The 12,835-nt window shown below is 46.4% G+C and overlaps 1 pseudogene; it reads left to right on the top strand.

Annotated features, from left to right (window-relative positions):
- The window catches only part of LOC150056739 (acidic leucine-rich nuclear phosphoprotein 32 family member E pseudogene), a 36,126-nt pseudogene extending 23,850 nt beyond the window's left edge, over positions 1–12,276 (top strand).
- The last annotated feature ends 559 nt before the right edge of the window (positions 12,277–12,835 follow it).

Here is a 12,835-nt window from a genome sequence, read left to right as displayed (position 1 = left end):
CCATTTCCAATATACAATCCACTAGTGTTTAGAACATTTATATTGTCATGCCACGTGTGGCACTAGAAACACTAGAAAACTGGAAGTGGTGCTGGTGGCTCAAGAGGCAAGGGTGGTAGCTTTGAGCTCAGGGGCAGCACCCAGGCCCAGAGTCCAAGCCCCATGGCGACCACCACCACCAACAAAAAGTCTGTGAGACCCTTATCGCCCATTAACCACCAGAAAACTGGAAGTGGCGCTGTGGCTCAAGGGGCAAGGGTGGTATCCTTAAGCTGAAGAGCTCTCTCCTACTAGGCCAAACTCCCTGCCCCTTGGTTTCAATTTTTTAAAAAAGTATATTATCGGAAATGATACTGGTAGATCACATGGAAGTTCTTTTTGTAAGCTTTTGAGGAACTACTTTATAAGTCTACAAAGCTCTCAATTTCACCACATCTTTGTCAACGCTTGTTGACAAAAATCTTTTTGTGGGCTGGGAGTTTGGCCTAGTGGTAGAGTGCTTGCCTAGCATGCATGAAGAGCTGGGTTTGATTCCTTGGAACCACATACATAGAAAAAATGCCAGAAGTGGTGCTGTGGCTCAAGTGGTAGAGCTCTAGCCTTGAGAAAGCCCAAGGACAGTGCTTAGACCCTGAGTTCAAGCCACAAGACTGACAAGAAAAAAAAAAATTGTTTTGGTTTGTTTTTGTGTCTGTATTGGAGCTTGAACTCAGAGCCTGTGTTCTTTCACTCAAGGTTGGCACGCTACCACTTGACCCAAACCTTCATTTCTGGCTTAGATGGAGATAAGAGATTTTTAGATTTGTCTACCTGGGCTTGTCTTTGAACCAGGGTCTTCAAAGCTCAGCTTCCTGATAGCTAGGATTATAGGTGGGAGCCACCAGGGAAGGGCTCTGATTTTCTTTTTCTTTTTTTTTTTTTTTTTTGCCAGTCCTGGGCTTGAGCTTAGGGCCTGAGCACTGTCCTTGGACTTTCTCAAGGCTAGAGCTCTACCGCTTGAGCCTCAGCACCACTTCCGGCTTTTATCTATGTATGTGGTACCGAGGAATCGAACCCGGGTCTTCATGCATGCTAGGCAAGCACTTTAACCACTAGGCCAAACTCCCGGCCCGGCCTCTGATTTTCTTAATCTTAGAATCTTTGTGGTGTTACGTGAGCAATGCATTACAATCTTAATTGACACACACAGTGTACATATTTATAGGATTCCTGGTGGTGTTTTGATATACATACATTGTGGAATTTTCAAATCTAGGTAAACATATCTGTTATTTCCACCTTTTATTATGCCTTTGTGGTGACAACATTCAAAGCCTTTCTCCTAGTTTTTGGGTAATTTCTAGCACATTATCACTCTCTAGTTCACCCCCAGAGAACTCATGTCTTCTGACCACCTGGGACACCCAGCCTTTCTCATCATCTCCTCCGCTCCCCCCTTCCCCGCCCAGTTCTGGAAACCACAGTGCTGTTCTCCACTCTATGAGATCAGCTCCTAGAAATTCCACATGCATGAGGCCATGTGATATGTGTGGAGGACATGGGAAGGAGTGACATTCTTGAACAATGAAAATACTTCAAGTAACTACAAACAGGTGTTCCCATTCGCATTTATTTCCTGAGCATCAAAAGGCAAAATTCAAAATGACTGAATCATGTGACTTTCTTCTACTTTTTTTTTTTTTGCCAGTCCTGGGCCTGAACTCAGGGCCTGAGCACTGTCCTTGGGTTTTCTCAAGGCTAGGGCTCTACCACTTGAGCCACAGCACCACTTCCAGCTTTTTTTCTGTGTATGTGGTGCTGAAGACTCAAACCCAGGTCTTTGTGCATGCTAGGCGCTTGCCTAGCACTCTACCACTAGGCCAAACTCCTGGCCCGACTTTCTTCTACTTTCCTCCAAATTCTTCCTTATGAAAAGGAAGATGGACTGTCTGTGGTTCACACATATAATCCTAGTTACCCAGCAGGCTGAAGTTTGAGGATGTAGGGAGCCAGGACAAACGCCATTCTAAGATGGCGCCCGTTTCCTGACTCCTTAGAGGTAAACAACTCCATATAAGGTAATGCTGTGCTTGACTACGTGTCCTAAGTTATGCGCATGCGCGAATCACATGACGATTTCTGGCCAATCCCGCGGCACCTCGTTGTGGCAGTAGGGCGGCAGCCAATGGTGGAGCGACCGCGTTCCTGTTCCCTATATAAGCAGCTGCTTTTGATGCCTCCCCCCTTTCGCTTCCTGCTCCCCCTTCAATCAAAAGGCTCTCCAATAAAGTATGATTTGAGAAGAATCCTCGAGTGGTGGTCGTTCTTCCTCGCTGGTCGAGGAGCTCGCCGCAACTGGTGCTGAAAACCCGGGACCCTGGGAAGACAGGACGACAAGCGAGGGGCCGAGGAGGATTCAGAACTCAACATACGGAGAGGAGACGTCGGTAAGTATCAGCCTGATCAGCTGAGATCCCCAGGTATGCTGTTTTTTGGGGTACAATTCTGGGTGCTTGCTGTTGTCCTTCCTTTGTGTGTGCTGCTGGTGTGTTTTTGTTGCATTTGTCTGCGTTGCAACAAAAGGGGAGGAGAGTGCCAGTGTTTTTCTAGCCAGTTTTATGACTGCAACTCAGAGATTGTTAAGGAAGCCAGTAGGACATTGATGAAGCACCAGGATAGTCTCTCCGAGGCAGAATCAAATGGGGAGGAAAAGGGTAGGCCAAAAAGAAAAGGGAAAGAAAATAAAGAAAAGAGACATTATGTCAAAGAACAGAGGGTGGACGCACCCTACCAAGATACCGTGCAGGAGGGAGATAAGGAGGAGCAAGGCATAAGAACAATGGAGCCGCTCCCCGGGCAGCTTTACCCAGATCTAGACAGGTTTCAACATTTACAAATAAGGGAGTCTAGAGATGAGGAGCTAAACGATTCAAATGAGGAATTAAACAGCTCAGATGAGGAAGTGACTAACAATTCAGATGAGGAACAGGACCTGAAAGAGGGAGAAGGCTTGGAGGAGGCGGTTGCTAGCTATGAGGAGGGTAGGTATGGAGTTCGACGACCTCTTCTGGCCGGAGTGTCTAAAGGAAATAAGCAAGAGAGAACCATGCCCTCTGCGCCCCCGCCCTATCCTGTGGCGGCGGGAAAAAGTCATTTCATAAAAGGAAGCACTTGGTCCCGGGTCCCGCCTGGCAGCTGCGTTCCCAGTTTTTGAGAACCCAGTTACCCAGGAGAGGACCTTTGAACCAGTCTCCTATAAACAGTTAAAGGATTTGATGGAGGCAGTACGTAATTATGGAGTTACGGCCAGTTATACCACTGCCTTGCTTAGAAGACTAACTGTCAATGCTAGGACACCTAATGATTGGTATGAGGTCGCGCGGACATGCCTCAATCATGGACAGTTCCTTGATTTCAGGTCTATAGTTATGGACAGAGCTCAGGCTCAATATAGAGTAAATGTACAAGAAGGGCGGCCCGAGTGGACCGTGGACATGCTCCTAGGGCAAGGACAATGGGCTGCCGATCAGACAAACTTCCCCTGGGATGTTTATAAACAAATAAATGAGGTTTTTTACAAGTCTTGGAGGGCAATCCCAAACAAAGGCCAGGTCACTGGCAGCCTCACCAAAGTTACTCAAGCTGTCACGGAGCCATTCTCCGATTTTGTGGCCCTTGTGCTTGAAACGGCGGAGCGCGTTTTTGGAAATCTTGAAGTCTTTATGCCAGTTATCCAACAAATTATTTTTGAGCAAAGTACAAAGGAATGTCAGAGAGCTATTGTGCCGGTCAAGGAAAAGGGCCTGGAAGCATGGGTAAAAGCCTGCAGGGAAATAGGGGGGCCATTAACTAATGCAGGCCTGGCTGCAGCTGTACTGTCAGCCACCCGAGCGGCCAAGGACTCTAAAGGTAAAGGATGCTTCAAATGTGGCCAGCTTGGACACTTTAAATGCCAGTGTCCCAGAACTGCTCCCCAGGGTCCTCAGGGAGTTCAAAAGATGCCAGGAACATGTCCTAGGTGCAAGAAGGGAAAACATTGGGCCAATGAATGCAGATCAGTAAAAGATATTAATGGACAGCCCATTCCTCCTCTTGTGATTTTTCTCCCCTCTCCTAATGTGGGGATAAACCCTAGAGGCTTAAAACCAAATGCCCTATGGCAAATGGATGTTACTCATTTAGCGGAATTTGGAAAATTAAAATATTTACATGTCTCAGTGGATACCTATTCTGGCATAGTACATGCCACGCCCTTGGCAGGACAAAAGGTTTCCCATGTAAAAGTACATTGTTTAGAAGCCTGGGCGGCCTGGGGAAAACCCCCTTCACTTAAAAACTGATAATGGCCCTGCCTATACTTCTCATGGTTTCCGCGCCTTTTGTGCGCAAATGCAAGTAGCCCATACAACAGGATTACCATACAATCCGCAAGGACAAGGAATTGTGGAAAGAACCAACAAAAAATTAAAAGAAATACTTCAAAAACAAAAAGGGGGAATTGCGGAAGGAGCATCTCCCAGGGAAAGACTTTCCCTTGCACTTTTTACTTTAAATTTTTTAATTTTAAATAGTGATGATAAGTCAGCAGCAGATAGACATGCTGCCCAAAACCCTAAAATTATAACTGAGATGGTTAAATGGAAGGATGTTATTACAAATACTTGGTGCGGACCGGATCCCGTAGTAAGGAGATCCAGGGGAGCTGTTTGTGTTTTTCCACGCGAAAGGTGGAAGGAGAACCCGAGAAAGGCACTGACAATGAAGATCATTCTCATGTTGGTGGTAATACTAGCAGATCCAGTGATGGCCCAGGAGAGGATTTTGTGGGCGCTGATGAAGACCTTTCCAATACCGATGCCTGTGAAGCATGACGCTCGTGTTTTCCCGTATCTTTTCACGACCAATTCATCATTGCAGTTACCTTTTCTTCTCATGGACAGACAGTTGGGCAATTATACGTTGCCGATGTCTTTATACCGCTAATCTGTCAAGGCAGTTGGGTCAGATGTTAACTGGACAATGGTCACATGATTTTGAAAACCTTACAAGCCAATTGAGATATGAAATTATGATTGTTAATTCAACCAGGGTAAATGTGGCCCCTTTTCGGGAAAATTACTGATTGGATATTACAGGTGTCCTCCTGGATAAAAGAATGGGCTGGAAGTTTAGCCTTATTGGGATTAATGATGTGTGGGTTGGGGATTTTGTGTTGGATGCTATGTAAAATGAGTTATAAACGAAAAAGAGATAATGCTATTATAAAACAAGCTTTTGCAGCATTAGAAATGCATGACTCCCCCCAAGTTTGGTTAAGTATGCTTGAAAAGAAAAGGATGTGTGGTCTGCCTATGGTTGGTCTGTCGCCTGCAAGCCCAAACACAGAGGGATAAGGTAATGATTTTCACAAGCATTAGCCGCCTTGGAAGTTGGCTTTCAGCCTTAAAGGGCAATTGAGCCTTATTTTTCTGCATAGCCTTTGCACCCCGGGGGACAAGATCCCATTGCACAGGGACAGGTATGCAGCTTAAGATCTGGAGCAAACAGGATGCGAGGCGTATGCACTGCACTTGGGAAAAGGGAGATGCCTTTTCTCGAGAAGAGCACGTCTGTTTGCATGTGGGTAGATGCCAAAATTTCCCACCTCTGAAAAAAGGGCATCGGACTGGCGGGTCACCCTCTGGGAAAGAGCCTGGAGAGGAGGCCTTGCATTGTCCTTATTCTCTTCAGAGAACAGACCTCTACTCTTGCCTGATGCTCAAAACAAGAAGGGGGAGCTGTAGGGAGCCGGGACAAACGCCATTCTAAGATGGCGCCCGTTTCCTGACTCCTTAGAGGTAAACAACTCCATATAAGGCAATGCTGTGCTCGACTACGTGTCCTAAGTTATGTGCATGCGTGGCCAATCCCGCGGCACCTCGTTGTGGCAGTAGGGCGGCAGCCAATGGTGGAGCGACCCGCGTTCCTGTTCCCTATATAAGCAGCTGCTTTTGATGCCTCGCCCCTTTCGCTTCCTGCTCCCCCTTCAATCAAAAGGCTCTCCAATAAAGTATGATTTGAGAAGAATCCTCGAGTGGTGGTCGTTCTTCCTCGCTGGTCGAGGAGCTCGCCGCATGAGGATCCTGGTTTGAAGCCAGCCCAGGCAGGAAAGCCCTTGAAACTCTTATCCTCAAGCACCAAAGACTGAGGGGATGCCATGGATCAAATGGTAAAGCACTAGTATTCAGCAACGAGAGCTCAGAAACAGCAGCTAGGCCTTGAATTCAAGCGGTAGGACTGGCACACACACACACACACACAAAAGAAAAAGTGCAATGTAAACATACTCAAGTCTTTTAACTAAGTTTCTTTTCTATTTTTCTTAACCTTTATTATTATAGATGTAGAAGAATGATAACAAAGAGAACCTAAACTCCAGGAAGAAATCTCAAGGTCTCTGGGGGATAGGGGACACAAACACTGTAATTAAAACTTCCAACTCACAGATGATCAGTTTTTGACATGGGCTATATCAATTGTTGTAAAAATATTCTTAAAAAAAAATGGCCTAGTGGTTAAAGTGCTTGCCTAGCATGCATGAAGACCCGGGTTCGATTCCTTGGTACCACATACATAGAAAAAAGCCGGAAGTGGTGCTGAGGCTCAAGTGGTAGAGCTCTAGCCTTGAGAAAGTCCAAGGACAGTGCTCAGGCCCTGAGCTCAAGCCCAGGACTGGCAAAAAAAAAAAAAAATGTGCCATGCTGGGCGCAGTGGTTCACATCTGTAATCCTAGCTACTCAGGAGGCTGAGATCTGAGGATTAAGGTTCAAAGCCAGCCCCATGAGACTATCTCCAATTAACCTGCAGAAAAGAGACTATCTCCAATTAACCTGCAGAAAACTGGAAGTGGCCTTGAGCTGAAGAGCTCAGGGACTACGCCCAAGCCCAGAGTTCAAGTCCCACAACCAAAAAAAAAAATTGTGCTAGTCCTAGCGCTTTAACTCAGGGCTTGAGCTCTTTTTGCTCATAATTAGTGCTCTACCATTTGAACCACTGCTCCATTTCTGGCTTTTTCTGAGTGAGTTATTGGATATAAGAGTCTCCTGGACGTTCCTACCCATGCTGACATTGAACTGAGATTCTCAGACTGCAGTAGCTAGGATTACAGGCGTGAGCCACCACTGCCCAGCTGTGAAACTATTCTTGTAATATCACAAGATTTTTTTTTTTTTTGCCAGTTCTGGGCCTTGAACTCAGGGCCTGAGCACTGTCCTTGGGCTTTTTCTCAAGGCTAGCGCTCTATCACTTGAGCCACAGCACCACTTCTGGCTTTTTTCTATGCATGTAGTACAAGGAATCAAACTCAGGTCTTTGTGCATGCTAGGCAAGTACTCTACCACTAGGCCAAACTCCCTGTCCCACAAGACGTTTTTAACTACCTCATCTGCTCAGAGATTAAGGAAAAGGTTTATTCCAGACTCAGGTGAGTGACAAGAAATGGTTCCTAGATCTCTAACTTAACCCAGGCCCTAAACTATACCCTGGAGGGCAGGTGGAGAAGAGCCCTCCAGCCTCCTGACAATGTCATTAATTCAAATGTGTCACTTAATGGTGACCTCTGCCCTGTGGGCTGTTCCTCCCAGGAGCTCTGAGCCTCTGAACTTCAAAACCTCTGCCCAATGGGCAAAAAAATCATGTTCTTCCCCTAGAGATGATGTTTTGTCCTATGACTGTGTATTCCTATCACTTTCACTATATCGCATGTCTTCCATAAGTCCTGGGAGCAACTCACATTCTTCATTTAATACCTTATCCAAGGGACAGAGGGAGGGAGGCAGGGATGGAGAGACACAAAAAGGGAAAGAGAGGGTCGGGTGTGGTGGCTCATGCCTGTAATCTCAGCTACTCAGAAGCTGAGATCTGAGGATTGAGGTTCAAAGCCAGCCCCATGAAACTCTTATCTCCAATTAACCACCAGAAAACTGGAAGTGGCACTGTGGTTCAAGGAGCAGGGTAGCAGTCTTGAGCTGAAGAGCTCAGGGACAATGTTCATGCCCAGAGTTCAAGTCCCAGGACTGACCAAACAAAAAGGAGGGGTGGGGGGAAAGAGACTGACACAACAGAGAAAAAGAGAGAGAGAAAGAAATAGGTGAATTTATGTGGATTCAAGGACTGAGGTAGATATCTGAAAAACTCTAGGAGTGAAGTTTAAAGGTTAAAAAGAGCAAATAATTTTCATTAAAATTGAAATAAGATTATTTTCAGGGCTGGAAATATGGCTTGATGATAGAGTGCTTGCCTAGCATACATGAAGTACTGGGTTCAATTCCTCAGTACCACATACACAGAAAGAGTCAGAAGTGGTGCTGTGGCTCACGTGGTAGAGCGCCAACCTTGAACAAAAAGTAGCTCAGGGACAGCCGTGAGTCCAAGCTCTAGTATTGACAAAAACAAACAAAGACAAAAAACCCAAAAAGATTATTTTCAAGAGTGTAACAAAAGGACACAAAAATTCATTTGGAAAAATAAACATGGAAGAGTACTCAAAATTTTGAATAACAATTTATGGTATAATCTATCAGATAGTGAAACATATTATGAAGTTATAAAGAAGTATTTTGGTGCTACGACAGGAATTGGCAGGCCAGTGGAAAGAATAATGAAGGTAATATAGGACAAAGTTGGCACTTGAAGAGGCATGAAGATACAGGTCGTTTCTGTAGTACCTAAATAGGCGTGGAGAGAAAAAGGAAAATTGGATTCAAATCTTCTTTCTTATGCAAAATAAATACCATAAAGATCGATGATAATATGTAAAAAACTAAAACAGTTAAAATGGAATTCATGATTCTTTTGTTTTTTGGTCGGGTGTGCGGCTTGACCTCTGGGCCTGGGTACTATCCCTGAGCTTCTTCAGCCAAGGTGAATGTTACACCACTTGAGCCACAGGGCCACTTCCAGCTTTCTGGTGGTCAATTGGAGATAAAAGTCTCACAGATTTTCTTGCCCAGGCTGACTTTGAACCTTGATCCTCAGATCTCAGCCTCTTGAATAGCTAGGATTACAGGAGTGAGCCACCGCGCCTGGCCTTAGAAGCATTTTAAAAATAAAAACATGAAATCATAAAAGCAAACAGTGGAAAAACTTGATAATATGAAAACGGAAAACTTGCCTCCAAAAAGGAAAACCATGAACAAAATGAAAAACAGTAAAAAACAAACAAAAAAATATATATACATATATATGCCACAAGATTACAGTTGATTACCTTAATGCCTCAAAGATATTATAAATCCACAAAGAAAAGACAAATAACTACATGGCTAAATGAGCAAAGGACATGAGAGCTCCTGAAGCGAGAGAGGTCGATGTACGCCAGGTACTGCTGGCTCATGCCTATAATCTCAGCTATGCAGGAGGTTGAGATCTGGGGATCCCATTTGAAGCCAGTCTGGGAAGGAAAATCAAGAGACTCTTACCTCTAATGAATCAGAAAAAGCCAGAGTGGAGCTGTGGCTCAAGTGATAAAGTACAAGCCTGAACAAAATAACAGGGATAGCACTGGGCCCTGAGTTCAAGGCCCAGAGCTGGCCATCTCCTTACCCTCCTCAAAAAAGAGCTGAGTACTTTGGCTCACATGTGTAATTCTAGCTACTTAGGGCTCTAAGGTCTGGAGGATCACGGTTGGAAGCAGGCATAACTTAACTGGCAGAGCACCAGCCAAGCATACTGAGTAAGCTCGAGTGAGCGAGGTCCTGAGTACAGCCATAAAGTCAGTGAAAGACAAAAGCGCATTTCAGACAAATTGATTTAAACCTTAAGGTCATTTGTCTAGTTGCATCAATCAGGTGGTAAATTGCCTGCTGTTAGTGCTTTAGTGCAAACCCCAAGGAAAGAGAAAAGAAAAAGACAAATGTTAAAGTTTTGCCAACAGCCAGAACTGGGTGCTATGTCTGTCTGAGTGAGCGGGCGTCTGGTCATCTGTCGCTTCACAGCAAGCTGTGCAAAGCTTAATGGCAGAAAAAATATTTATCCCTTAGTCTGGATTGGCTCCATGTACAACATCAGCTGATATGACCTGAAAGTTTAAATGAGAGCTTCTCTGGGTGGTGTTTCACCCACAGCCTCTGTCAGGGCACTCTTGAGGTGGTGATTTCTGGATAGCTGGGGCTTCATTTTTTTTGGCAGTCCCGGGGCTTGAACTTAGGGCCTGAACACTATCCTTGAACTCTGTCAAGGCTAGAGCTCTACCACTTGAGCCACAGCACCACTTCCAGCTTTTTCCTTGTGTGTGGTCCTGTGGAATTGAACCCAGGGCTTTATGCATGCTAGGCAGGCACTCTACCACTAGGCCACATTCCCAGCCCAGATTCCATTTCTTTTTTTTTTTTTTTGGCCAGTCCTGGGGTTTGAACTCTTATCTTTAATTAACCACCAAAAAGCTGGAAAAGGAGGCATGGCTCAAGTGGGAGAGCCCTGGCCTTCAGCAAAAAAGCACAGAACAACACTTAGGGCCTGAATTCAATCAACAGGATAGGCATAGAAACCAAAACAAGATAAAAATAAAAGATAAACTCCTTAAAATATCTATTGTCAAGGGATTAAAAATAAATATGGCAATAGCTACAAAGATTGGGACCATGGAGTAATAATATGTATATATTAACAACTATATTGAGATATATGCTTTCACAATTGTAAAGATAAAATTATATTCCAATTGAAAGTTTTTTGGCTTTAGTGCTCTGGAATGAGGAATAGTCAAGTTTTTCTGTAAAGGTCAAGATAGCAAATATTTGCAGCTATGTGGGCCTATAGTCTCTTTCACAAATGAGTATGGCTGTGTTCCAATAAAACTTTATTTATGGGGCTGGGAGTTTGGCCTAGTGGTTAAAGTGCTTGCCTAGCATGCATGAAGACCCGGGGTTCGATTCCTCGGTACCACATACATAGAAAAAAGCCAAACGTGGTCCTGAGGCTCAAGCGGTAGAGCTCTAGCCTTGAGGAAAGCTCAAGGACAGTGCTCAGGCCCTGAGCTCAAGCCCACGACTAGCAAAGCAAAGCAAAACAAAACAAAACAAAAAACCAACTTTATTTACAAATGTGGCAGCATGCTCCTCATCTTCCTCTCCTTCTTTAAATGAGTACCACACTGGCATCTTGACCCAGAAGGCCTAGATTGCCTTTCCTTATTTGCTTGTCAGGTGAGTTTGCAACTGCAGTTAGACTGGAGCTGAACTGACCAATTTGGTCATGGGGTTGATCCCTCTGCAGAATTTCTGGGAGGTCACATTTCCTGTGGGTCTCCTGGAGAGGAAAGCTGATGGAGGCTACTTGAGTGCTTACATGAAGAAATGCCACACCCACCTGTGGGAAGCCTGAGCCAAGGGGACACTCGGGACCCTTTACTGAGAGGCCTGTCCACAGGATCCTTCCAAGACTCCATTTGCTCCAGTGATGTCTGTCTACCCGCTTGCTGCATATCTTTGATTGCACAGAGGACTGAGGCTTCCCAGGAAGATTTCTAAATAACTTCTGCTGCAGTCTGGAGAGAATAGGAGCCAGAGGCGGTGCCTCAAGCCTGTACTCCCAGCCATTTGGGAGGCAGAGGTAGCAGAATCTCTGTCCAAGTTTGACCTGGGCATAAGCTTAAAACTGTTTGAAAAACGAATTAAAAAGCAAAAAGGAGTGGGAAGTGTGAGTCAAGCGTTGCAATGCTGGGACATCCTTCATGTTTATATCCTGAAAGTTAAGGATAACTGGCTTGATTTCCCAGAGAGGGATTTTTGCAGGGCTCTACTACTAATTGCTGAAGGTGCTGTGAAACTGTCTCCCCTCCCCAATCCCTTCCATAAACTAGAGGACCACAATTCTTACACAGTGGCTCTCCATCTGCAGTCCCCAGACCAGAGCAGCAGCACAGATTGGGAGTTAGTTGGAAATGCAGATTCCCAGGCCTAGCACAAAGCCTCTGGAATTTAACTAACTAAATAAAGACATATAGGTGAGATAATCGGAATTTCTTCTGGCCATCAGGCGTTGCTGATGCTTGACTCTAATCATACTTCCCCCTAATTACCGGCTGAGAACAGCTCCTTTACAGTTCAAAGGCACCCAGGTGGGTAGGGGCTGACAGCCCAGCTCCAAACCCACCATTTCTAGTTCAGTTTCTCCTTGTGTTCCAGGCCTGTAGCGCCCTTCTGATGCCAAATAGGCGCAGGTTCCTCTCCAGAAACCGCCCCAGGGGCCATCCTGGAGTACCAGTCTAGTCACCTGTCCTTGTCCAACTGGCCCTCCTGCAACGACGGCTTCCACTAGGCAGAATTCCCTGTGGACGACCCCAAGAAATGTGCCATTTGGGCCTGGGGTGAGTGAACTGCAAAGTGACCAGGCCAGCACCCTGTAGAAGAGCCTCGGGGAAGCGAGGCTTACAGGCCTCTTGTGGGGCCGCCCAAGGGGCGAGGATGGCCTTTCCGCGCCCCAGGACCCTGCAGGTGAGGGGGCGCCAGGGGGGTGGGGACAGTGGCTGAACCCCCGAGTGACCCGGCCTCCTAGGTCCTGATCTTGGCTCCTCAAGTTCCAGGAAGACTGAAGGGGGGGGATCAAGCAGCGCCCAGGCCTTCGCCCGCCGTCCCCACTCCCGTCCCCGGAGGTGGGGTCTCGCACCCACCCCGCGCCGCCCCGGGTGTGCCGGAAGCCTGCAGCGCGGCGGGAGGAGCGGGCTCGGGGCTTCCCGCCGCTCTATCTGCCCCACGGCACCGCCCGGTGCAGGGCTTCGGGGAGCGCCCCTCGGAGCTGGCGCCCTCGACCCCACGGCGGCTTCTCCCGCCCGTGCTCCGACCGCTGTCCAGCGCGGCACCCACCCCGGCTCGCGTCA

The sequence above is a fragment of the Megascapheus bottae genome, chromosome 11 (assembly GCF_031878675.1).
Source record: "Megascapheus bottae isolate mThoBot1 chromosome 11, mThoBot2.hap1, whole genome shotgun sequence".
NCBI classification, from domain to species: Eukaryota; Metazoa; Chordata; class Mammalia; order Rodentia; family Geomyidae; genus Megascapheus; species Megascapheus bottae.
This window is presented reverse-complemented; position numbering and strand designations above follow the sequence as displayed.